The sequence below is a fragment of the Pezoporus flaviventris genome, unplaced genomic scaffold, assembly GCF_033815535.1.
Source record: "Pezoporus flaviventris isolate CSIRO_AGI_PZ_B2104156 unplaced genomic scaffold, CSIRO_AGI_Pfla_v1 ptg000005l, whole genome shotgun sequence".
Taxonomy (NCBI): domain Eukaryota; kingdom Metazoa; phylum Chordata; class Aves; order Psittaciformes; family Psittacidae; genus Pezoporus; species Pezoporus flaviventris.
In genome coordinates, this window is record NW_026892553.1 from 10,725,146 (window position 1) to 10,749,723 (window position 24,578).

General features: G+C 44.8%; 1 protein-coding gene across 1 annotated transcript in view; it reads left to right on the forward strand.

The window, feature by feature from the left end:
• Positions 1–1,702: 1,702 nt before the first annotated feature.
• Positions 1,703–24,578, forward strand: part of GPR50 (G protein-coupled receptor 50) — a 32,158-nt gene continuing 9,282 nt past the window's right edge. The window contains exon 1 of the mRNA XM_061445992.1: positions 1,703–2,227. The gene's annotated coding sequence lies outside the window, so the exon portion shown is untranslated. The remainder of the gene's footprint in view (positions 2,228–24,578) is intronic.

Here is a 24,578-nt window from a genome sequence, read left to right on the forward strand (position 1 = left end):
CAGAGCAGAGCAGCATCAAGGTGAAAGGTGCTGAAAGGAGGTGTCCATGTGAGCTGCCCCTGCTCCTGATAGGTCCTGGCCACAGACCAGCCAGCAGGCTGTGAACAGAATTATTATAGGGAAAATATTTACAAAAGTACACAGAATTCAGTGCAGAATGTCAACAAAAAAGCCCAAAGATACCAAACTTCAAGCCAAAATGCTCTGGCAATTTGAAAATGCAGGATTTTGATTCTTATCTTTGAAAAGCCCACTTTATTTCAAAACTGAGTGTTCTCCAGTCATGGGGAAATGGTGAAAATCTGCTTAAAGCAGCTTAGCACAGCAAAGGCCCGAGCTCAGATGTGGGGGTGGCTTTGATGCTATGCTACAGGGCTGGGGCAGACTCTGTCTGCTGCTTGTTTCAGCTGTGCCTCCCTGCTACTTGCTCACTGCTGGTGGGGAATGAGCCTCAAAGCATTTGCTTTCGGTTTTGTCATCGACTCACTCAACCGGGCAGCTGTAAAACTCCCAGGCCAGGTTGTGACACAGCATTTACCATCACTTGGGTGGGCACTTTGACCTGCACACAGAGAAGCAGCTTTGGGTCGAAGCCAGGGGCAGTGCTGCTGCATGCGAGCAGCCTTGGCACGCCTTGCCCTGGAACAACACATGGCTCATCTCTGTAGCCCATAAAACCCCTTTTTCTGGCTTTCTTTTCTAAACAAAGCAGAGAATTCATGTGGTTGCAGTATTGCAGCCGCAACCTGACCACAGGGGCTTAGTCTGTTGCTCGCTTTGGTGGGCTGTAGAGGACAAGAGGTGCTTGGGAGCCTTAGCTGTGAGGATGGGCTGAGGGAGGTGGAAATCCCTACTAAGTGCAGCTTTCCTGAAGATGGGAATCATGCAAGTGGGCTGCTGAAGCTGAAATTATTGTTGGGTTTTCTGCATCGCACACATTAGAATCAGTAAAAAGCATTAAAATGAATGGTTTTGTTCTGGCATAAGTTGATTAGAAGAGTTTTTGCGAGGATGGGTTTAGTGCAGGGGTGGCTAGCAGGGACCGGTGGCAGTGGTTGTAGTGGGGAAATTAAGGCAGAGCAACTGCTTCTGCCACGTGGGAAACATGCCAAACTTCCCCTTGGAGTTTATTTCCCTTCTCGGTGCCCCTGTCAAAGGGCAGAAGCTGTGCAGATCTCCAAGGTGGCTGCGCAGGCTGGAGAGGCTGTGGGGCAGCTGGGGGCACCGAAGGCGCTCCCGGGACCTTCATTAAAGCTCCGCTTCCCGTCAGCGGCGGCTGTACAAGCAGGAGCCGCTGCCTGTGACCGATTCCTTGGAGAGAAAAAAAATCAGTCCTTGCCCTTGGCTCGGTTCTCCCCGCGCAGCGCTGCCGGCGGCGAGGGAGCGGGGCGGGTTAGAGCGGGATGCTCCGAGCGCTGGGCTGGGATGAGCCCTCTCGCACGGCTCCGCGCACACCCGCGCCCCAGGCCCTCCCCGGTGCTCCCCGCCGCCGCCGCGCGGTGTCGCCATCGCACCGGAGAGCGCTGCGGGTGCCCCGCGCCGCACGCTGGGCACCCCCCTCCCCGCCCCGGGCAGGGCGGTGGCAGCGCCGGGGGAGGGGGCTGCGGCAGCCCCCCGGGACAGGGACGGGGCTGCTCCGCCCCGCGGAGCGGCGGCCCTGGGGGCTGCCGTCGGGCCGGCAGAGAGGAGGAGCCCTGGCGGCAGCGGGCATGGAGCGGCCGGGGAGCAACGGGAGCTGCCCGGGCTGCCGGCTGGACGGGGGTCCGTCGGCGCGGGCCGCCACCGGGCTCGCGGCCGTGCTCATCTTCACCATCGTGGTGGACGTCCTGGGCAACGCGCTGGTCATCCTGTCGGTGCTGAGGAACAAGAAGCTCCGCAACGCCGGTGAGCGCGGGGCGGGCGGCGGGGGGCGGCGGCGGGCGGAGCAGAGCGGAGCGGTCCAGCTCCGTGCCCAGGGCTCCACCGGCCCGACCCCTTTCGGCAGCGCTCTCGGGAGCCGCGAGTGACACCGGCCCCTGTCCTCGGCACCGGAGCGGTGAGGGGCATCGCCCCGGGTGGAGGGTGGCGATGAGCCTGGGCAGCACCGCTCGTCTCCTCGCTCCGGTGACGCGTTCCCGGCTCGCTGTCTGTCTGTCCCGCACCGCTGCTTCCGTCCTCCAACTTCTCGGAACTTCTGTCTCCCAAAGGCAGCTGCAGATCGAGGAGCCGAACTCCTGACGAGACCCAGGTATAACCCTTTTCCTTCCCCAGCAGCGGGGAAGGAAAACCCCAGGTGCCGGAGGCAAGCGTAGAGCGGCTCAGATTTTTTAAGACGAGCCTATTATGATGCTGAACGCTTGTTTTTCTGTCCCAGCCTCGCGTATGTCTTACCGTTTTCATCTTAAAGCTGATGTGCTTTCGATGACCGAGTGAAAGCAGAGTGAAGATCTTCCATGGTTTTTCCATGAGTGATTTGACAGTCTATTTTGGAGCCTTATATATTGACCCGCCGTATGAATTAATCTAGGAAAATTAAGTTAATAATGACCATTTTTAAGAAAACTGTCTTTTTTTTGAGAGGGTGATTTTTTTTTTTTCTTAAAAGTTATGTTAGCAAAGAAAGAACACTTCATATAAATTTTAGCAATGAAATAGCACCAGGTATAAATTGCTCTGTAAGGAGTTTCAAGTAGTCTGTGTAGGGCTGCTTAAAACATGCTGCAGAGTATGTTTTGTTAAGGACTACACTGCTGTCTGGTTTTACAGTGAAAGACATAAAACGACCTTTAGTTTTATAGCTTGTAAAAGGGTTTTAATGAAATATCTCCAGCACTTACAATGTGTAAGGCAAAGTAGTAAGGGGTTTGGAGATGATGATCTTTCTTCTTTCTATCTCAATCCTCTGTAAATATGGAGTAATTCAACAGAGTGCAGTAAATGTAGCTGATGGGTAAGACTGAAGGGACAATTTCCCCTCTGTGCCTTTAAAATTTGATTGACTTATTAACGATTGCACAGAAATGGCCATTGGCTCGTGCAGGTGCCAGATACCGCAATCTCAACCAGTGAGGTTGTCCTTTAACTGGTATGAAATGCAGTAGTATTCACAATACACAAATGTGCTGTACTGGGTTTGTGAGAACTTTAATGTAATTGGGAAAGGTGTTTTCCATTCTGTTCAGCTTTGCTTAAAATGTGTGTGCTGTGAGCTTGTCATCAGTAGTTCTAGGAAAGGAAAAAATACCCTTCCCTTCTCCCCAAGGTAGTTTGTGGTTTATATTATCTGGTTGGTTGGGCAGCAAGCAGATTTGAAACTATTTAATAGTTTTTATCACCTTTCAAATCGTTAATCACTTATATGCATTTCATACGTTATGTGTTCTTCCACTGTGAGTTGAGCTAAAGTTTCTGCGAAAGCGGAAAAAGAACAGCTTTCCCTTGAAGAGACCATGGAGGTGTTTTGCCAGTTTTAGTCCGTGTCAGTAGCCTGTTGTCTGCTCACATAGAAGCTGTTGGGATGTATCGGTAACCCCAACAAAAGCAAAATGTTTGTGAATCTCCCTGATTGAGGGGAGGTGGCTCTCACTCACACAGAACATTCAAATCCTGTGTTTCAAATGTGCTTGCTGCCCAAGCAACCAGATGGGATGGGGTTGTTGGTCCCTCTCTGCAGTACTTGGCAAGTTTCAGCGCCTCTGCACAGCTGTAGCTGCAATGGGCAGTGTGTCAGTGTGGCTGACAGGCAGGGTCTCACAAGGGGTGCCCTCACCAGGGTGGTCAGCTGCCAGGAGAACACAGTCAGTTGCCTGGAGCTGAGTGATGCTATGGGCAGGGAAATCCAGGATCACCGAAAGCCCCAGGCTTTCTTCATGGTGGACAATTCACATCCGCAGTCAGTTGTTCAGTCAGTCATGCTGGAGAACTGCTGGTCTTAAGCTTTCCTACAGTAACACCCAGCTGCCTGGACACTCAGAGCTGCTCATATGGTCCAGAAGCTCCAGACATTGCTCCAGGTGTTGGTCTATATGTCCACAGTGCAGGACATTTAGATGGTTGTGGGTGAAAGGTGTGGGGAATAGCTCTGCTTCTCTGTCAGGAGAGTTTTCTGTATGACTTTATGTGAGGCAGGTGAGAAGGGGTGAACGTTTCTGGCAGCTAAAAGCCTTCACAAACCTGGGCACACTGCTGTCCCTGCACTGGTGGAGTTTGAAAGCAAGGATCATGACCAACCGAAGGCTGCTGACGTGGCTGAGTCCACAGCTTTTCATTTGTAGGTCCTGCTGGCTTTACGGGTGTGAGACTGCACTAAAACTTCATGTTTCAAGGAGCTAGCCTGCTCTTTGGACAGATGCCCTGGAATACCCTTCTGCAGCTCTCCTAAACTTGCCCCAGTCTTAGGCATACAGCCCAAACCTGCATTCCCTGAAAAACCGTATTTCCCACTGGTGATGCCGGGAGCTTTATGCTCTTCTGCTGCCCCGTGGGCCCTTTTCCTCATGGAAACATCCCTGTGGGGAGCCAAAGCCTCTGTGAGGGCAGGCAGCACAGGTATAACTCTAATGAGGTCACCAGCTCAACTGGCTTTTAATCCTCTGGGTATACACAGATGCTTGCACAGCACTGGGGATTTTGTTCTTAGACTGTCACACTGCCCAAAGTCAAGCTTCACACACAAGTCTGCCTGGATTATGTCAACACAGTTACCTTTGTCAGCCTAATGCACGCTCTTAGAAGAAATACTGAATTGGTTTGACATGCCCTCCAGCCAGAAAACTGTGTTGACTAGCAGTGATTGTGTTTCCATCTGCAAATACCGTCCATTCCCTGGCTCTGCTGGGAACACAAGCAAGGAGCACAGCCTGCACTTCCCAGGTCAGACCATTTCCCCTCAGAAAATATTGGCACAACACTGAGTTTTTGTTTGCTCGAGTGGGACTTTTTAATATATTTTTCCAAGACCTCTGGAACTTCCTGGCTGGGATGTATTTCTGTTCATTTTCCTTTGAATTTCTTTTTAAAGTCAGTGTTAGGGCTCTGATGAGCTCCTTCACACTCTGATGTGCAGGTTTCGTAGTTGCACGTGTAAAAAATGCTTAGCAGATGGTGTTTGGTGTCTTGGCTACTTGCTGCTCAGAGAATTTGGTTATAGCTGAGATATGTCATCCTTACTGCAAAGATAAATAATAATACTTACACTTTATGCATCTTCTGTATCAGGGTAATTTCACTGCACTTTTTTAGCATCAACCCTATTAATATACTGTTGCTTTTTTCCTGATATACCTATTGCCATTATTTTATATATATGTATCTCTAGCTTTCTTTATTAAATGTGTTGATTTCCAGCTACTAATTTTATAGTGGATTTTCTGCTTGCTATATATTTTATTTCTTTTTTAATTTGGCTCTTGTCTTAAAAAAAGGCATTTAAAAAAAAGTATGCCTTTATTTTTATATAGTATTGCTTTTTTGGGTGGAAAGGAGGGCTCTACTAAGGCATCTTTAAGCATCTCCCAGTAAGTATTGTGACATTTCCTTGTATTTAGGTGTTTTCTTTTATTTGTCTGTCTGATTGTTTCTAGTTTTGGGAAACTGACCTTTTAGAGGTGTTGTGTTGGACCATGTTTCGTTTTGTTATCTCCAATGCAGTTGAAAGCTGTGATTGGTTTTCCTCCAGCCACTGCAGAATTTCATATCTTAGAAAGCTTTCTGTTGTATGTAGGTGTGTTGACATTATTTTAATTTTACTTTTTTTAGCACCACAAACCTTGTAGCATCTGCCACAACACTGAAATTACATCTTTTATTTCTGTATGTTGCAGGTAGATGCTTCACGAACTGCTCATCTATTCTGCTGATTCATTTATCTATAGCAAACTCCTGCCAGTGCTTGATTTACTCAGCCTCTGACCCTCTGAGTGTCAGGGACTCTGCAGCAGGTACCTTGGTTTCTGGTAGGCTCAGTTGTAGGAAACATGCTGGTTGTTGATGAAACAGTTTGAAGGCTGTGGGATCCTGGGGGATGCTAGAGCTGCACCTCCTTCCCTGGTCCCTGGTCCTCTGATGTAGAAGGGTGACACTTGGCAACTGCTTGCTCCTCTGTGGGGATAGATGCCTGTGACATCATATGGGTGAGCTGCTGACAAACTGTCTTGCTGTTGCTTCTCTGTTGTTGGTGGGGAATAATCCGTGACAGTGTTTGCTTTTAGCTCTGTTACTGACTCACTCATGTGGACAGTGATGAATTTGCCATATCAAGCTGGCTGCCAGTGAGGCTCCCTCTGCCATCAACAGTGGGAACGTTAACTGCAGCAAATAGGGCTGCACCAGAGAAGCTGGTCTGGGGCTTGGTGTGGCAATTGCATGGGCTATATATGTGGTTGCTGCAGAGAAGTTGTTGGAAGTGGTCGGCTGGGAGAGCAGCAGAGGCGTACCCAAGTGCACCCCTATGGGCTTGGGGAGCGAAGGAGCAGGTCTGCAGGTGGGGACGTGTCAGTCCCTTCATCCTCCCCCTGCCCCTGTGACTTTGCAGGTGAATGCTGTAGCAAGGCCACCAGCCACAGGAGGTGGGAGAAGCAGGAGTGACAGTGGGGTAAAACCTGTGAGAAAATTCATTTGGATGAAGGTAAGCTGTAAGCTGTAAGTGCAATAGCAGTGTAAAGTGAAGGACAGTCTTAAACTGTTTTCTTCTAGAAGGTGATTTGCGTAGTGAGGCACACAGGAATGGCATTTTGCTTGGTCCATGTCACAGCCACAGGGTGCAGCCCCATGGCTGAGCTGATTTGGAGAGGTCTCTGACAGCATCACCTTCATGTGCTCCAGCTTTGGCAGTGGTTCAGGATGGGTTCCCATCCAGACCGTTGTGCATCTCCTCCCAGTAGTGCTGTGCTGGTCTCCTCCTGGGTGCCCAGAGTGCTGAGGAGGTGCTCAGAGCTGCCGTCCTGCTTGGAACAGAATTCATGGCCCCATGTGATGCTGTTCCCATGCTGTGCTCTGTGAGCTCTGGAGGAAGCAGCAGCTCATTTGGGCGTGAGCAGCTCGTAAGTTTATTTTTGAGTGCAGTAGCTTCAGAAATATTCCTCATGCAGTTCCATAGGAGATATCAAGTGGATTCCATCTCATCAACTGTGTCAAGTCAAAGCCACCAATTTTTAGGGCTGCTTTCTTATTATATTTTTTTTTTTCCCAGGAAAAAAAACCAAAAAAAGAAACCCTCTTACAGTTCATGTAGATGGGAATTATTTTAGGAGGTTTGGCTCTCCCTTTGTGAAACTGTGGATCTTCCAGCAGGAATTTCTACTCCCCTGCTCCCACACCTTGGTTTTTAGGCCAACCCCTGCGTGGAACACAGCACTGTAAATTGTGAATGTTTAATCCCTTCCAAGTGCATCTCACAGCAGAGAGCAGGGGTGGAGGAGGATGGGACCATTCTTTGGCTTGGTTGGCGTGAGGAAAGCTGTGCCACAGTCCCAGGATTTTCCTGTCCTTGACAGCCCTGGTCTGACGGGATTGTTGTTTGTGAAAGATGTAGAACGAAACCTATGGCATCGCTTTCTCATTCTTAACTATTCTCATTCCCAGAAGTTGGAGTAAGGATCAGTGAGTCCTTGTCTTCTGAGACCATCCGCTTGATGTTTTCTTTTGAGAGACCTTAGATTTTGCCTTGTTGAACAATCCCCAGCATCACCTTCAAAATCAATGCTGACAGACGCTTTGATGGCTGTGGGGGACTGAGGTACAGCAGCCCAGGGGCCAACCTGCTCTGATTTCCTGCTTGTCCTTTGACTTAGATGCAACACTCGTGATGGCATGGATGAATTTTGGGCACAACTGAGCTGAATGTGAGAGCTGCTGGGGAATGAAAGCATCACAGCAGTGGATCCCAGGCCAGCATAAAAAGATTCAGGTAGAGAAGGGTCCAGAGAGGTCCAGAGCAGGGGATGCACAAAAGGTGAGGGAGAAAGGGGAGAAGTGGGAATGCTGGTGGAGTGGTGAGAATCTGTCCACAGAAGGAGGAATAGTGGTAGGATGTGCCAAGCACAGCCAAAGTGAACAAAGACTGGTGGTAGGATGCTCAGACTAAGTTGGGGACATCAGGGGAGGCATGTGGGCCTCCAGCTTGTGTCCTGAGGTTACAGTGAGGCAGGGATGACTGCAGTGGCACTTCCCCCACGCTGCTGTGGGTTTCCAAGTAAAACCTAGTGTTGTTCTTGGCTGCTTCCTAGGAAAATGGATTATACTACATTCAAAATATTCACTCCTGGATTCAATAACATTGCAAAAATAACTTAAATGTATTTCTTTCAGAACCTGATGATACTGTGTGTCAGTGCTGTCAGTTTATCTGCTGGCATTGCTAATCACGTACTCCAAAGACAATGTCCATGCAACTCATTGCTCTTTTAAACAGAAGGTAGCTTTGGCCCCATGATCTCTGAGGACAAGGCTGCTTCTCCCATGCTCATCCATGGGAGTTTCTGTAGGGAAGACAGAAGTGTAGTGTGAGGACTTGCAGAAAAAGGAATGTGCAGTGGGAGAAGCAAGGACTTGTTCAGTGGGAGGATGTCAAGTTAATCTCTGCCTTTACATTGGCAGGCTTTCCTGCAGAAAGCTATCATGGACAGCGTTAGTGCAAAGAGGAGCCTCAGGACTCATAGCTCTGTGCTATTCTAGATAAGTTGTAAGCTTGCAGCTCCCATGGGTATCTGCTTGCATTTCTTGCTGTGCTGCATCTGTGTGCCCAGGGCACAGATCAGAGCATTCCTGAACGTGCCAGCTGTGCCCCTGCACAACATTCTGTGTTTTAAGGGTTCAACAAACTCATCTTATTGCAAGGTGCCCTGTTTCAGGGCACTTCTCTCCCAGATTAGGAGTGGACTGAACACCTAAAGGTATGCAGTAGTCTTCTGTTTTCCTTCAGAGACACACCAGCTTTATCCTTGGAGGAAAACAGAAGTTCTCAGGCAATTCTGTTCCTGACAAACGCTGACCAGCCAATTCTTAATGACCCAGGACCTTACTGGGGACTTCAGAGGGCTCTGTTTTCCAGAGGATAACTGCAGTGAACAAAGCATTCCTGGCCTGATCTAGATTAGCATTGAAAGGTGAGGTGATGCAGTCTGCCACCACCCAGCTAAGGCCTTCTAAAAGGCAAGTCCAGACAGAGGAGCTGGGAACTGACTTGAGGAAAGACCTAGGTGGGAAAACTAGGGTTTATTGTGCAAAGCAATGAGGGAGTAAAACTGGCTTGCCCTGCCTAATTAGGCCAGTGGACTAATTAGCTAATGGGAGAAGCCTTCCCAATGTGGACAAGCTATCAGAAGCGATTAATTAAAAGTCTTGCTAAATCCCAAGCTAGACAAAGTCTTTGAGATTAGTGTGAGGACAAGAAATAACCACTGCATGAACTCCAGCATCGTGTCCCTTGGCAGACCCCAGCCTTCTCCATGAAGCCTTTAAAATAATAAATGTACTTTTGAATAAATTATACAGATACGGACGCAGCAGAGTGCAAGCAACAAATGAGGCTTGCGAGGCGCTAGACTGTTTCAGCCTTCATGTGGCAGGATCTGTTCTTCCTTATTGGCATTTTGATTGCAGTTCTCTCATTTGTTATCTTTTTTTGAGACAAATTTCTCCCAGGAGAGTCTGGATTTCTTCTGATTGATCATTAGCTTTATGAAACCAGTTGCTGTTGCTGGAAACTGTTCCTATTGCTTTGACAAACCAGCCTTTCACAGCTTTTTCTTACCTTTGAAAGTGATTCCTTTGCAACAAAAGTGGAAAGATACCCACTTTTCCTCCTATGTTAAGACAAACGATCAAACTTGGGTACTTTTTTCCTGGAATATGATCCTTGTTTATAACCAACCTTTCCATTTTCCTTCAATTCCTAGCAGTCAACAAAACTGTGCTATGAAGAGATGACTCACATAGCAAGTTGTGATCCCCCTTTTCCAGCTCCTGTTGTGTTCATAAGCATGTGGCAGAAGCTTCTCCCATTTGAGCGCTGCTGAACAGCTTGCCACCACTGCCCTGGCTCCCACAGAGGTGACATGAGTGTGTCAAGCCTCTGCTCTCACTGATTTATGGTCGATGCTATTTTGTAATAGACCTCTGAGTAGATTTTACCCTACGGTTTAATACGCATGTGGGATACTCAGCAAATGGGTGTGCACCCATGTGTGTATCTCACTGATGGGGTTTGCTTGCGAAGGTTTTAATGGCTTGCACTCACAGAAGATGAAAGTTGACAGAGCAGTGGCTACTGTGAAGGTAGTTTTGGTGTTAAGGGGAGGGTGGTTGTGCTGCAAAGTTGTGCGCTGTGATCTGTGCTTGTTGCCATATGGCTGCAGGACTTGGGAGAAACCCCTGTGTTGTCAGGGTCCTTAACTGCAATGCTGGTGAGCTGCTGGGCCAAGTCCTTAGCCATAAGCTGTCCTCAGATGTGCTAAAATCCACGCCCCCAAACTGGGAGGAGGGATACAACACATCAATGAAGAGGAATTACTGAGCAGCCCTTTGTCTGGCTTGGCTTTCTGCTGTGGACATCTAAGACAAGTTCATTATGAAATAGATAGCTGGTGAGTTCTTCTGCACTGTGTCACCCAAGAATAGCACTTATTTGTGTAAAGAAGAGACAGAGGAGCCAGTTCCTGCAAAGCATTAATTTTGTGCCTGTCCTTCCATACACCTTGATTCTCTAATTCTGCTGAAGCTGTTCTTTCACTGGGGAAAACAGGGAGGGAGGGGAAAGGTGCTGTGTATGGGGCATCTAAATGCGTTTGGTTGCTGACTGGACGTTGAAAATGCCAGCATGGATGGGCGCCTGGCAGTGTACTGCCCTTCTATCTTTGGAAAGCGAGCGGCACTTTTTGTTCCGATAAGTCTGTTTTCACTCTTAGTCTTTTGTCATAGTGGGGTTCTCAATGTGTGCTGTATCCTTAAAGTAACTGGGGGGGATTTGACTTGGCAGCCCACTGAACATTGTAAGTAACTGTTAGTGCAGCTGCATTTATTGCAGCATCCTGGCTGCAGTACATTTAGCAAAGCATGAATGTGTTTCCCTTTGCATTAGAGGAACAGATGGTTGTCTTGAGCTTGAGCGTTGGTGCTTTAATTGTAGTAATTCTGATAGTAATGCAGTTAGAGTGGATGCTGGTCCCAGGACATGACCATCCCTGCTGTTATCACTTGCACTGGTCTTGCAGGGAGGAGATGGTCCTGCATGTGTGTGCAGACTTGAATGTCTGTGCTGTAATGCAAAGATAAATACTTTTCAATCATGCTGAAAAGCTACTATAGAGAAGACTTCTGATGTGACACCTTTTGTCCTGCTGACTGGTGCTGACTTCAAAGGAGGTGAGATATCTGCTGAAGTGGCCTTGAAATGGAGCAGAAATAGCAGCAGGGGAAAATGGAGTGGAAGTTCCCTGCAAAGCTGGTGAAAGAATAGCCTGAAGCTGAAATGTCATTCAGTTGCAAAGCAGATGAAAGTAGCTTTTCCTTGAATACAACCCCTTTCTTATACCTCCACCTATGATCTCTGTGGCTATGTATTTGTCAGAAATGGTTTTCCATTTCCTGATGTGGGGGGTGTGAATAGTTAGTAAGCTCTTTTGCTGGCTTTCTGGGCAGGTGGGAATAAAACCCAATGCCATTGATATCCCTGCCATAAAACTGAGTCTGGTAGCTCTTATTCCTCACACTTGGAAAAGTAAGGCAGAAGGTGTGATTTCTTTAGCATGGTGATGAGCTGTGCACTGTAACAGGAGCATTCTTTCCAGGGGACTGCAGCTGGACAAATACATTGCAGACGCACTATGTGCTTTCTCTGTCTGAGACAAGGAGATTTAGAGCTGTGGTACCTGGAAGAAGCTAAGATGTGTTTGTGTCCATTGTCCATCTGTCCTAGTTTTGGCTGGGGTAGAGTTAATCTTCTTCCTAGTAGCTGGTGTAGTGCTGTGTGATTTGTGCAGAGAACAGTGCTGATAACAGCTCCCACTGAGGCAGGGAGAGTGAGCAAGCGGCTGTGTGCTCTGTAGCTGCCTGTCAGGTTACGCCACAACACCATCCCATCATCTGGTTTTCTTTATTTCTCTCAGAGATGACTGGTTTGCATTGTAACAGAGGCATCGGGGATAATGCTTCCTCCTCTTGAGTACTGCTGGTGGTAGGATGTGAGACCAATAGATCAGCTGTCTGTGGAGCTATGCTTTGACCTCATATTGTATTAGTTTCTCTGCTGCATTTATTCTCTCCCCATTTAAAATTGGTTTTGCTTTTAAGTGCTTCTCCAAGCTGTGGGATGCTACTGGCATTCAGAAATTCTCCAATTCCACCACAGTGAACACAATTCTTCTGCATTCTCTATCAACAAGTGTTTTATAGTTCATTATTTCAGTAACACCTACATTTTCAAACATTTGTGGATTGTTTAAACATATTAGCTATAAATTCAGAGCATACATGTCTGCTAATGCATCAGATCTGTTCCTCATGCCTCTTGTATTTCCCTGTCTTCATCACAATCATGCTGTATTAATTATTTCAGTGATTAACAATGTCTACCTACAATTGTGTTGGGAGTATCTTGGGAAGTAAGAAGATAGCTAAAATTCAAAGCAGGGCAATGCAGTTTTGGTATGGAATATAAAAGTGCTGCAAAATTATACCTATGCCTGACAAAGCACCTCTGTTTCAAAAGGTGCTCTGAGCTTTTCTCTTCCCTCTGAGTAGTAAATGACCTGCATTAAAACAGTTTAGGTGAGCAACAAAATAAGTCTATACACAAGCAGCAAAAAGAAAGAAATAGAGCAAGTCCAGAATTAATTTGTGAAGCAGCTTGAAGCCTCATAACTTCAGATCTGTGTTCTGAATCATTGTACAGAAAAAAAGCCCTTTGTCCATGCGAATGGTTTAGGATAGGCTTTAAAATGAAAGGGGGGACACGAAGTCTGGCTCTTGGTTGCTTGGGTTTTCTTTGTGGTAAGGACATTTTCTTTTGGGGTCACCTTTCCTGTCATCCTCTCAGTGCACCCTTTCCAGTGATGCTTTCTTGGAAGTGGGCCAGGACAGTTTCACCCTGGGAAGCCATGTGAAGCCAATGAGCAGGGTTTTGTGACCCTGGAAAATATGGAAAATATTTGTTGTCTTCTACCAGTCTTCTCCTTCCTTTTCCTTAATCTCCGAACACTTTCATAGATAATCTCACCTATAATTATAACCACATAGGAGTATAGTGCTTAGTAACTTTATTAATTTATAATTATTTGTTGATATGATTTTCATTCTCTCTCACTTTGATTAAAAAAAGGATTTTTATTTGCCTCTGTTCAAAGTTAAGAGTGTAGTGTGCATTAAAAAACCAGACAAACCCAACCCTTTTTCTATATGGGGCAAAAACCAAATCCCAATCACAACCATGTTCAAGTCTTCCCAAGTATTTAACAGTAATCCTATTTAAGGGTTGAAACTTGTGGAGTTTTAACTGAGAACTACACAACCTTTTTAGGTAGTTGTGGAAGGGAAAGATCTAGTGTGTGTGTGGGGGGTGTGTGCGTGTCTACTTCGCAGTCCAGTTCTGGATGTCTGCTTTGCAGAACTGTACCTGGGGAGGTTTAGGTGGCTGGAAAGGTATAACATGAGGGACTGTGCATTGCATCCTCCCCGTGCCCCTTTGCCAGTGCCATCTGCTCAGCCTGCGGGCAGGGGCTGTGCATGGGTGTTGCTTTGCCTGTGCGCTCCTACACCAACACAAGTGACTACTGCATGCTTTGCATTCTTGCCAAATTTGCAACTTCTATTAAAAGTGACTCTGGCAGCCCATGTATTTGTATAAATAGCTTCCTTAAAGACTAAAGGGATGCATGCTTTACAGTGTTGCTCTGAGTGAGTGGAGATGAGCCTTCAAAGCTGGCTTGTGCCGACAGGCACAGCCAACCAAGATGTTCGAGCTGAACAGCAGAGTTCTTACATGCTGACTCTTATCCAGATGCTTTATTGAAATGTGCTGGTTAAAGAAAGAATTATTACATCTGTAGGATACCAATACATCATCCTAGCTCATGTCTTTATCTAATTAAGCTTTTGATTTAGATCGTAATCTTTCACACCATTCAGAAAACTTCCCTGAACAAGGCTCAGGAAAGACTATGGGAAGCTGAGCACTTGTTGACTGTGGCAGCCCAGTCTTCTACAATCTTTTTCCTCATCTAATTAGCAAAGCAAGATAACTAGAGGGTAACATTTAATATAAAATCATAGATGCAACCCATCTGTGCAAGTTTTAACAGAGCAGGTTGTAAATCAAGCAATGTCTCTTTACTTACATGTGGCTTCATTTCCTGCTCTGAGTAGATAAAAGGAGTGTAACAGGGAGCAGGTATTACTCAAGTCAACTTTACACATTTTTGGCTATGATGCTTCTCTTGGGAATGTTTCCTTCTCCAAAGGGCCAAATCAAAACTGCCATCCTGAAAATGATGCCCAATTAAGAACCACAACATGGAAATATTAGGACAGAGAACAGCATGTGTTCTTTGAAGGACTGCAGCAACTGTGGAGAACAAAACAACTGGACTAGCTTCCTGGGGATATATTCAAATGTGAAGTAACCTCAGAGGAGCTGGTTGTACAGCTGTGTACATTATCAGTGGTGCAGTCTGGTTTTACTCAGCATCCAACACCTTCAAGCCAAAACTTTGGGACAGTTTTAGTGAGAAAAATACATCGTAATTACACAGTTGTTAAAAAAAGTACAATTTCCTGTCAGAAGCATATCTGGCCAAATTGTATAGGCTTTTTTCTCTCCTTCCATGGCTAGGTTTGTTTAAGACCTGCTTTGCAAACAAAGCCGATAAAGCCAGGCTATTTTACTTCAGAAAGTGATTTATCAGCAGGGCTGGAGGTATTTTATTAACCCCACCATGGGGGAAGCCTGATTCTGATTTATCTGCAGAAATTTCACAGTTTGGCAGTGCTGCCTGGCAGGCTTCCTCTTGATTTTCAAGTGACTGGATATTAGGATCGGTCTGAGGAGAAAGCTTTGTTCAAGTGTGAACTTCAACTAGAGATTACCTATGAAATTTCTTTAGATCCTAATGGACACATATAAATATTAGTTTGGAAGAAACCAGTAGCTACTGATCAGTGTAGTTAGTGTTTTAGTTCACATATCTGTTCTGAATAGCTTCTGTCCAAATTTAAATGGACTCTTTATAGTAACCACCCAGTAATACAACATACTGAAGCAAAATGTGCTGAGCATATGAAACAAGCAGGGTTATTAAGCCATAAATAAATCATTGGTTCAAATCAACTTGCAGTAACGATAGTGCCCATTTAAAGAAAATGTACTGTGTAATTCAAAGTGTTTCAGAATTAATAATAATAATTAAATTCTTAATCACCAGGAGGCAATGTTTCTTTTCTCTTGCAGCCAAGGAAACCTTAGCAATGCAGGATTTCTACTTGTCTAGATGCAACCCTCTAATTTCTCCATAGCAGTCATATTGGAAATGTGAAGTTGTACATAATTTTCCCCTCTGCTTGAATGGGAAAGTTAAAGAAAGATACAAGTTGGGCTCTTTTTTTTTAGGAAGAGAATGTTTTGACTCTTAATTTCTCTTATATAAGGAATTACCATGTCCAGATTTGAGTCTTGGAACTAGAATTGGAATTGTTTGGAATTGGAACAAAAAGCCAAAATTCCCTGAAGACTGAAGAAGGTTTATTCCAGCTTCTCAAAATACTTTCTTACTGCTGAAACAGGGAAAACATGTAAATGTGCATATAAGGTAAAATTGAATATCTGCATACAGGTAAGTAGAGATGAAGTAAGCGGAAGCACATTTACCTATCAAGCTAATTCATTTAGTCATTTGCTGCTGAAAACTGTCCAAATATAAAAAAAGTTTCCGATGAAGGTTTGGGATTTTGGTGCTGCAGTATTTTCTTTACTTGCTGGAGGACAACGGCTTTGAAAACACGTGTTCCTAACTGCACCACACGGTTGGGAAGAGGACCTGAGCAGCTGAGTGCTCACCTCCCAGTTCTGCCCATGGCGTCACAGCTTCTTCAGCCTGTAGGCAGCCCTGCCTTGGGGTTGCAAAGCTCACCCGTGGGAGGAGCGTCCAGGTGGGATTTGGCAGGAAACACAGAGGGGATCTTTTTTGTCTTTTGTTATGTCTTGTACAACAAATCATTCTATAAATTGTGGAGGTTTTGCTTTAGACAAGAAGTACATCATGTCTGGGTAACCAGGTTGTCTTCAAGTATGGGCGGCTTCATCCACCATTTGTGCTATTTTTCACTCGTGGGAGCCTCATGCCGGGTGCAGCTCTCACCCAGGCAGCATGGTTATGGCTTTCTCAGAGATCACTGAGATAACTTAGGCTTAAATGATGCCGGATTATCCTGGGGGAGACTTGTAGAGATCTGTCAGCTCTGCAAACATGTATTTGCTGTGAACACATCCTAAATATTTCCTGGCCACCATTCAACCGTGGGCTCCTAAAGCATCAGCTCGTGCCAGGCACAGCATCTTCCCTCCTTGCTTCACTTCAGCCACTGCTTTCTGCCATATTTTCTCCTCTAACTTTTTAAGTGAAAGCTGTCTTGGGAGATTTTTCCTACATATTCACTGTAGTAGTGATTGAAAATGAACTCTCCCATTAGGAAACTGCTATGTTTTATTAGTGCTATATAGGACTCTGGTGTTCTTGGGTGTGTGTCAGGGAGGAGTGCTCCCTTAAGGCACATTATCTCCCTGTTGCCCAATACATGTTTTCTTGAACTTTTCTGTGAGGCAGGTCCTTCTGGCAGCTGTTGGCAGTGGGGCAGGAAACCAGATGAATCTCAGGTCTGCTTTTAATGTGGCTGTTCTCATGTTGAGTGTGTGCATCAACCCCTTCATCTCCATGAGGTATGAGAGAGCATTACCTCAACAGACATGTCTGGCATAATTCATTGTGGTAAATAGTGATCTTATTTACCTGACTTTATAAACACTTCTTGCTTCCAGTGGCACTCAGAAAGTCCAATCCATTACTTATATAGAGAGCTGAAAACACAGGGTGCCGAACCAAAAGAAAAAACAGTCAAAATGTAAGCTTTCTACAGCTTGTCCAAGACACCATATATTGTGACCCTTTGCTTCAGTGCTCTGTGTCACTCCTGGGGAAGTCTGTTATTTATTATATTGAAAATAACTATTTGAATTCATCCATTGTAGATGTATACAAGTATGTTCCAAATCAGGAGGGAGAATTTCAAGTTACTTTAAGAGTTAGTACTTTTCTGCAGGTTTGTGGTTTTTGGGTGCTTTTTGGTGCTTAATGCACTTAATCCTCCTAAAACTTGAAAACCAGGCAGGTCATGCCTTGGGATGAGATGAGGCAGAGTCTGAAGAATAGAAAAGCACTAGAAATAGCCTAATTTACTATGTTACCTGCAACCCCCTGTTAAATACATCCTTCAAAACCATCTTTAAAGAGATGTTCCAGCAGCATTTAGAGCTCTCATGCTTGCTTTTAGTACTCCAGGATCAGCCCTGTTGGGAATGTCACAAGTAGGGGAAAAAAAACAGGTGAAATAGAGCATTTACCCTTGAGACTTGTCAGTTCTGAGAAGGGAAGTACCAAGTGGGTGGGTTTGCCTACAGCAATATCAGGTATGTCACCACACTTGATTTTCCTTTTCCTTTGCTGAAAAACAGAAGAAAGCAGCAAGAGAGCGAGATAGAAATGAGAAGAGAGGAGTGGTAAGGATATGAAGGGTTCCCTGGGCTGTGGGATGTAGGTTTATGGGTCCCATAACAGGACTCATGTTTGCAAATGTTTCTCTGCTTTTCCTAGTGAGAAGCAATCGTCCAATTTTGTTCTTGTTAAGAGAAGGATCATTTATGCTCTCAGCATGGATGCTGTTTCCAGATTTCCACATCCTTTCAGTACCTCAACAATCCCTTGTAAAGATAAAGTGTTTGTTGGATTTTTTCCAGATGAGGTTGTGTGGTGTCCTCTATTAAGGCATCTGTGACTGTGTATCTCTGGGAAATGAGTGTAAGTAAGTAATCTTTCGCATGATACAGTGTGCCAGAGTTGAAATCTGTATAATTCTCTAAAAGACTGCGTACCCCATTAGCTACAGACTTGAAGAATTTTGTGGCTTCTAACCTGGACTTTAATGTCTAGTTTTGTCTTGGTTATCGTGTGGGTAATTCACATTATATCATTCAAGTTGCCAGAATAATCTCCAGAGTATTGGTAAATTCTGGATTCTGTTTTGCCCTGTGTTAGGGATTGGAAGAGTTCCTGGATAGTTAATCATAATTATTGTAATGTCATTTTTTGAGCTTTTGAATTATGTCCTCTCAATGTGTGACTCTTGCAGCAGCTGCAAATACTCATGTGCACACAAGACCATACCTGTGGAAAGAAATGTGTAAATGATCAGGAAATCACCCTTAAGTAGAGCTTTTCTTCCCTGGATTTTAAATAGCATCAGCAGAACTGTTACCTTCCAACATGTCTTCACTCTTTTACATAATACAGAGAAGAATCAGCTTTGCTTTCCTTTACAACAAAACCCTGTGCATGGATATTAATCCCACTAAATCCCAACATCATCTTTTAAAACCATTTGCTTATTGCAGGAGAATGTCTAAGTGAGGGAAGGTAAATACTTAGAGAAGAAAAAAGCTTGAAGCTAACGGGTGTGTGATATGGAAGCATCACCCACGAACATGCTGTAGGATGCACTATGGTGACATAAGGCACAAACTATTTTTCTCATCATGTGCCCAAAGGCTCTGAACCCAACACTTGAAAGAAATGGCAAACAGGTTTGTTTTCAGAGGGCTTGCTCTATGCAGTCTCTGACATGTTACCCTGGCTCAGGGCTGCATGTTGTGAACTGAGCATTTTAAACTCCAGCTTTGCCTATGGGGAAGTGAAGGAGTGTATGCTACTTCTCCTTGCAGAGGTTACAGTGATTCAGTGAGAACTGACTTTGGCTTCCCATGACATGACAATCTGAGGGGGAAAAAGCCGTTATGAAACCTGGCTTAAATGGCTAATGTGAAATGCAGATGTGTCATTTCGCATTGCCCCAGTGTCCACAGAGGCAGGGCTGAGCCTTCTGCTGCTGCCACGGGTCTTACCTTTTTCTTTGAAAGTGTCAAAAGCAGAACGCAAGTTGCACTTTTGGGTCCCTAGAGGGAGTGTGCAGTGCCTCATCCCTGTGGCTTCCCTAGCGTTCCCCTCGGTCTTTGTTCCCTTCCTCACTGTCTCCTTGTTTTTCTGTTTCTTCAGCCCAACATTATATGCAGACAACAGGCAGAGAAGTGGGAGGTGGTATTGTTTTCCTTCTTCCATCTCTGCAGTCTAGAGCTATCCCAGTAGGGTGGGAGCACCATACTCCTGCTGTCATATCCATCACTGCATGAATTTGAGGGTGGCTTCTGAATTTTAAATGAACTAGCAGCAGTTCTAAGCATCGTCCTGAATGTCTTGCTCTTGCTCTTGCTCCTGTGTTTTCTCTATTTGTTAAATTCAGCCTCATGTTAGACAGGGTGTTGTCTTGCTGGCTTTGCAGCAGGAAGGCAATGCAGTAGGAAAGAACATTTTACTCATCAGTTTTTTCTGCTTTCATGTTTGATGCCAGTCTTTGCAGTCACATCTGTGAGTACTGCAAGAGAGTAGGAAATCCACCCAGTTGTGTTGCTGTAGGTGCTTAGTTCATCCTAGCAGTAGTGTTTGTCTCAGGCTTCTTTTCACTTAAAACCCTTATGTCATCTTCGTGTTATTCTTGAATATGTTTCCTCCTGCCCTACTTTGTGTCCCAAGAATGAAAAAGTTAACAATTGACATTAAGGGTTTTACAGACAACTGATTTTTAATACTTCCTGCAGGAAGAGTTTGAGAGGAAAGATGCTCAAAGGTTGAGAGGAAAGATGCACCAAGCTGCAGTTCTGCCTGAGAGGGCATTCTGGCTCCAGCCAGTTCTTTTGCTAAATATTCTTTCCCAGCTTTCATTTCAGAATATGACCATTTAATACTGGAAGAAAATACAGCCTCCTGTTCTTACTCTTAGGTTGTCCCCTATTGGCTCTCAAACTTGTGAGACTTCTGAAGTGTTGAGATGTGTGTGTTTATGTTTCCATCCAGGGATCAGGCAGTGGTTAGACTGCATGTCCTCAAATGAGCACAAGATGGTCATGTGTTACAGTAAAAATCCCTGCTGGTGAAAAGTGAAGTCATTAATTTCCTAAGTTAGTTTTGCAAAACCCAATTCTTTTGTGTTATAAGGAAGAATAAAATAGTGGTTTTGACATCTTCAGAAGAGAAGGCTTCCATTTAAAACTTTCTTGGAAACAGAAACACTTCAGTTTTATCAAGAAAGTATAAACGAGCTTGAGATCTCAGTGAAATATTCTGCTCCTGTTTTCTTCATTCATAAATTCCTCCTTGGTTGATGCACTGGAAGTTACGTTTTCTGAACTGCTGAAGAGCAAAGCCAAATGCTCTTGTTCCAAACAGAAAGTTGTTTGTACAACCTGTATACTGGAGTGTGCTGAGCAATCAGAAAGCACGTGAGAAAAGAGCAGTTCAACTTGTTGCCAACCCTCCCATTTTCAGGTTTTTTAAATTACAAAGTTTCTCTAGTTTCTTGGATGGAATAACACAGATCCAGATCCAACAAGCAGTCTGCCTTCAGTGCACTGAGAAATTGTTCTTCATTTTCTGGGATAGGTTAATTTCATTTAGGTAAGGCAAGGCAAAAGGAACAGGCTTTTTGGGACATTGCCAAGTAAGAAGATTAAGTCAGCATCAAATCCATTAGTGAATTGATTTATCTACTTTGGCCAACACCATTTCAGCCTCTTTGTCTTGCCTTTTTCTCTCTCTTGGGTAGTAATTTAAGTAATTCACAATCTTGCATTACATAGTGGTTGCTCTGCTTAAAACTAGGTTTACTGCTCCCTGAATGTTTTTTAAGCGGATCTAATTCAGTTTTGTCTTTTTCATGGCAACTTTTTCTTCTTATGTGAATGTACCAGTTCTTTGAAAACTCATGTGACGTTGTTTCTGGGAATATGCAATCCTAATTGTTGTAGGCTACTGCAGAACACACCTGCAATGAAGTTGCCCCTTAATTGCACAAGTATACGTGTCCATTATTATTCAGTGTCCGCTCTGACCTTTCTTTCAGAAGCCCTGTTCCTAGGCTTCGTAGTTGGCCTTCCTGTAGTTGTCTCACCGGTCTTTGTTTTTCCTCATTTTAGTTTCCTACTGATTAGAGGATTGGAACCTTGTGAGCGATGGTTATGGTGTCAGTTGAAGTCAACCTCTGAGGGACACTTTTTCTGCCTTTGGTGTATTTATAATATGTCTGTCTTTTGTGGATTCTTTGCCAATTTCCTAGGCTTGGATTTTGCAAGTTCTATCAAGAAACATGTATGACATGAGCAACAACGTCTCAACAGTATTGTGATTTTCTTGGTCTTTAGTGTCATTCATACAGAAGATGCATTAAACGTGGAGCGTCAAAATGAAGCCGGTTTTCTTGTCAGCTGCTGCTGTGTCATGGGAGTATGAACTAGTCTGAACTAGACTGAAACTCACCCTGGTCTGACGTTTTGTAACAGTTGAATTACCTGGTTTCATGAAAAACTGGAGGACACCCTATACGTTTTCTAATGAGTGCAATCACTCACAATGCCCCTGCTCTGCTGGGGACCAGTTTCCATTGTGTAGAAACTCATTTAATTATTTATTTTAATGAATCATCCAATTTCCTATAAAATGTGTAAAAAGTTGGCCTTCAGGAACAAAAATTACTGGGGAAAGGCAGGCAGTGTGGTCAGACACACTTTTTTTCTCTAGGAAACCAGGGTGAAAACAAGAGAGATGAGCAGCACTGATACTCTGAGATTTATACCTATGAGGGAAGAGTGTATTCATGTCCAGCTGGCATTGGTAGGTCCTTTTACTGTGAACACCATCTTCATGTGTTGGGAATATCTGTAATTTTTTGTTTACTAGTAAAGATATAGCAGCAGCTCCATATCTAACAGCTTGTTCGTATCTGGAGTCTCCAACCATGCATCTTTGTTCTTGATATTTCTGTCTCCTGAGGAAGATGATGACAGACCTGTTTTATGTATTTACCGGAACTGACTTGCTGGAAGCTGACATTGCTGTAAATGCTGCCATTATCCCAAAGCAGCCTCTGTGTGTGCTTTAGCCCATGCCTGTCTTTCAGGCAGTCTGAGAAAATTGTGGCATTTACCATAACAGTGATTCGCAGTGCCTTGTCTTCCATAATTGCCAGATCATATGAGGATTGTGCAGAAATTTCTGATTTAAAAAGCACAAATAATAAAGTGAAGTAAAAAGAATAGGTGTGCTCCTCTCAAAGGACACTCCAATGTCCGTAGTGCAGCTGTAGCTGCTCCTTCTTTGCAGATGCTTCAGTAGATATTGCTTCCATGGAGCCAAATGCCTTTTGGGTCTCTGCCACACAGGCTTAAACATTCCCATGCTGAGCACGGGGAACAGGGTCCTGCAATGTGTTGTGCTGCGCATGTGTATCAGGAGCACAGGGGGCATTTTGGTCTTTTGATGAAAATTTCATTGCTTTTGCTCTTAGTGCTTCAATGTTCTTTGCTTGTTCCTTTCCTGAGTAGATACTGCAGTTACGTATAGCAATGTCTTGTACAGTTTCTGGCAGTTTTAGTGGCTTCAGTCTTGTTTGCTGTTATGTACTGCTATTATCATGGCTAGGGTTACAAAGCCACACTGTTGTACATAGACAGCAAAGCTCTTTTGCTCACATGAGAAAGTGTTCAGTTTTGGGAAGCTAAGAGGTTGTGTGTGAGCTTTTTGTTAAGTGAGACCCACTGGGAGATGTGCAAGCAGCAGGAGCCTAAAGGGGAAATCAAGGCTGGACCTCAGTTCCTGAGGCCATGGTCTCTGGGAACAAGAAATTAGCCTTGGTCTCCAGTTACAAAGAGAGAATTGTCTGCAGGCTCTGTGTGACCACCTCTGTTCCAAAATAGGAACCATAAGCCACATCACTGCTTTCTCAGACGCTGACCTATGAGGCCATAGGGAGATTCTACCTGTGTCAGGAGGACAACAGCGTGTTTGTTCTCATGCAGTGTGATTTACAATGGACCTTTCCAATTATCCCCTAGAAATCAGCTGGGGAGTTTTCTCTGGAAGAGGTCTTCAGGTGCCTTGCAAACTGGCCCAGGCTGCAAACATAGAAGTGTTGAAAGTTTGGGAATGGACCATGATCACATTCAATTGCATCCAGCTTCAAGCATGAAACAGTTCCAAGTCAAGTGGAAGCTGAAGGCTAACTGCTGGATGCAGCAATCAATTTAGGAATTAGCCAAGGGCTCTTCTTACTCAGACCATCATTGCTATGAATCCCCAGTGATGTTAACCCAGTTAGTTCTGTCCTTTTCCAGGGCCAGCAGCTCCAGACACCTTTAGCAGCAAAATGTGCTTCTGGTACCATGGTGGGGTAGTGACTCCATCGAGTTGCACGAAGAGTGTTGCCTACTGAATTTTGCAGTTGCATGCGTTGCAGCTCAGCATTTCATATCTAAACCCCTTATGGCTTGGGAGACTGGGGGAAACACCAGGACAGGTAAATAGGGCTGTGCTTCTGCCAGTTTTATCCTTCTTCTTTTGGTTGTTCTTGCATATCACAGGCTCCTGAGCATGCTCTGCACAGGGCTGTTCAAAAGGAAGTGTTTGGTTTGGGAGAACTACCCAAGAGCCAAAAGGTGAGCATATCAGAATTGTTTTAATTTCTGTTTCTATTCTCCCTTCCACTGCACACCACCCTTGTACTTTTAAACATCAGTGGAGGCACGGAAGGCCAGACTTCTGCTGTTGGAGCAGGAAACCAAAATATACAGAGGCAGTGGTTTGCTCATGCTACATGGCAGCTAACTGGGAAAAGTCCTGGTTCATAAAAAGTATGGGTCTCTTGTTTGTCCTTACAGTTAGTGCTCTAGTATGAGACTAGGTCTGCCTAATTAAATGCATAATTATGCAATGTGATCACTTCCTGCCCTCTAAAGAAATACAGAACAAAACTTGCCAGCACTGCACCCTCATGCTGTGGTATAATCAGGGGTTGGCTGGCTGGTTATGCACTTCATTTGGTTATTTCTTCAGTGTTTATTTTGGGCTTGTTTGAAGCATAATCATCCTGTCCCTCTGGAAATCAGCATCCTTCAGGCAAAAGGTATAACTTGGCTTGCAGGATGCTTTTCAGTCCTGAGCATTTCTTGGTAGCTGTTGTGGTACCTCTACAAAATCAACCTCAGATGTGACTCGTGTAAGCCTTGTGCTCTCCTGTTCCCCCCTGGCAATCCCAGCAGCCTTCCTAGGTGAAACCACTGCCTGTTGGTATAGATAATTTGGGAGTGCTGATGCTCTGGGACACGTATGGCCTTGACCTATCTGGGAAGAAGGAAACGCGTGGTCTGGCCTGGGATGGCACTGGTACTGTTGCTACAGAGCCATCAGCACCCTCTGCGTTGAATGTTTCCGTATTTTTAAGGAATATTGTAACATCAA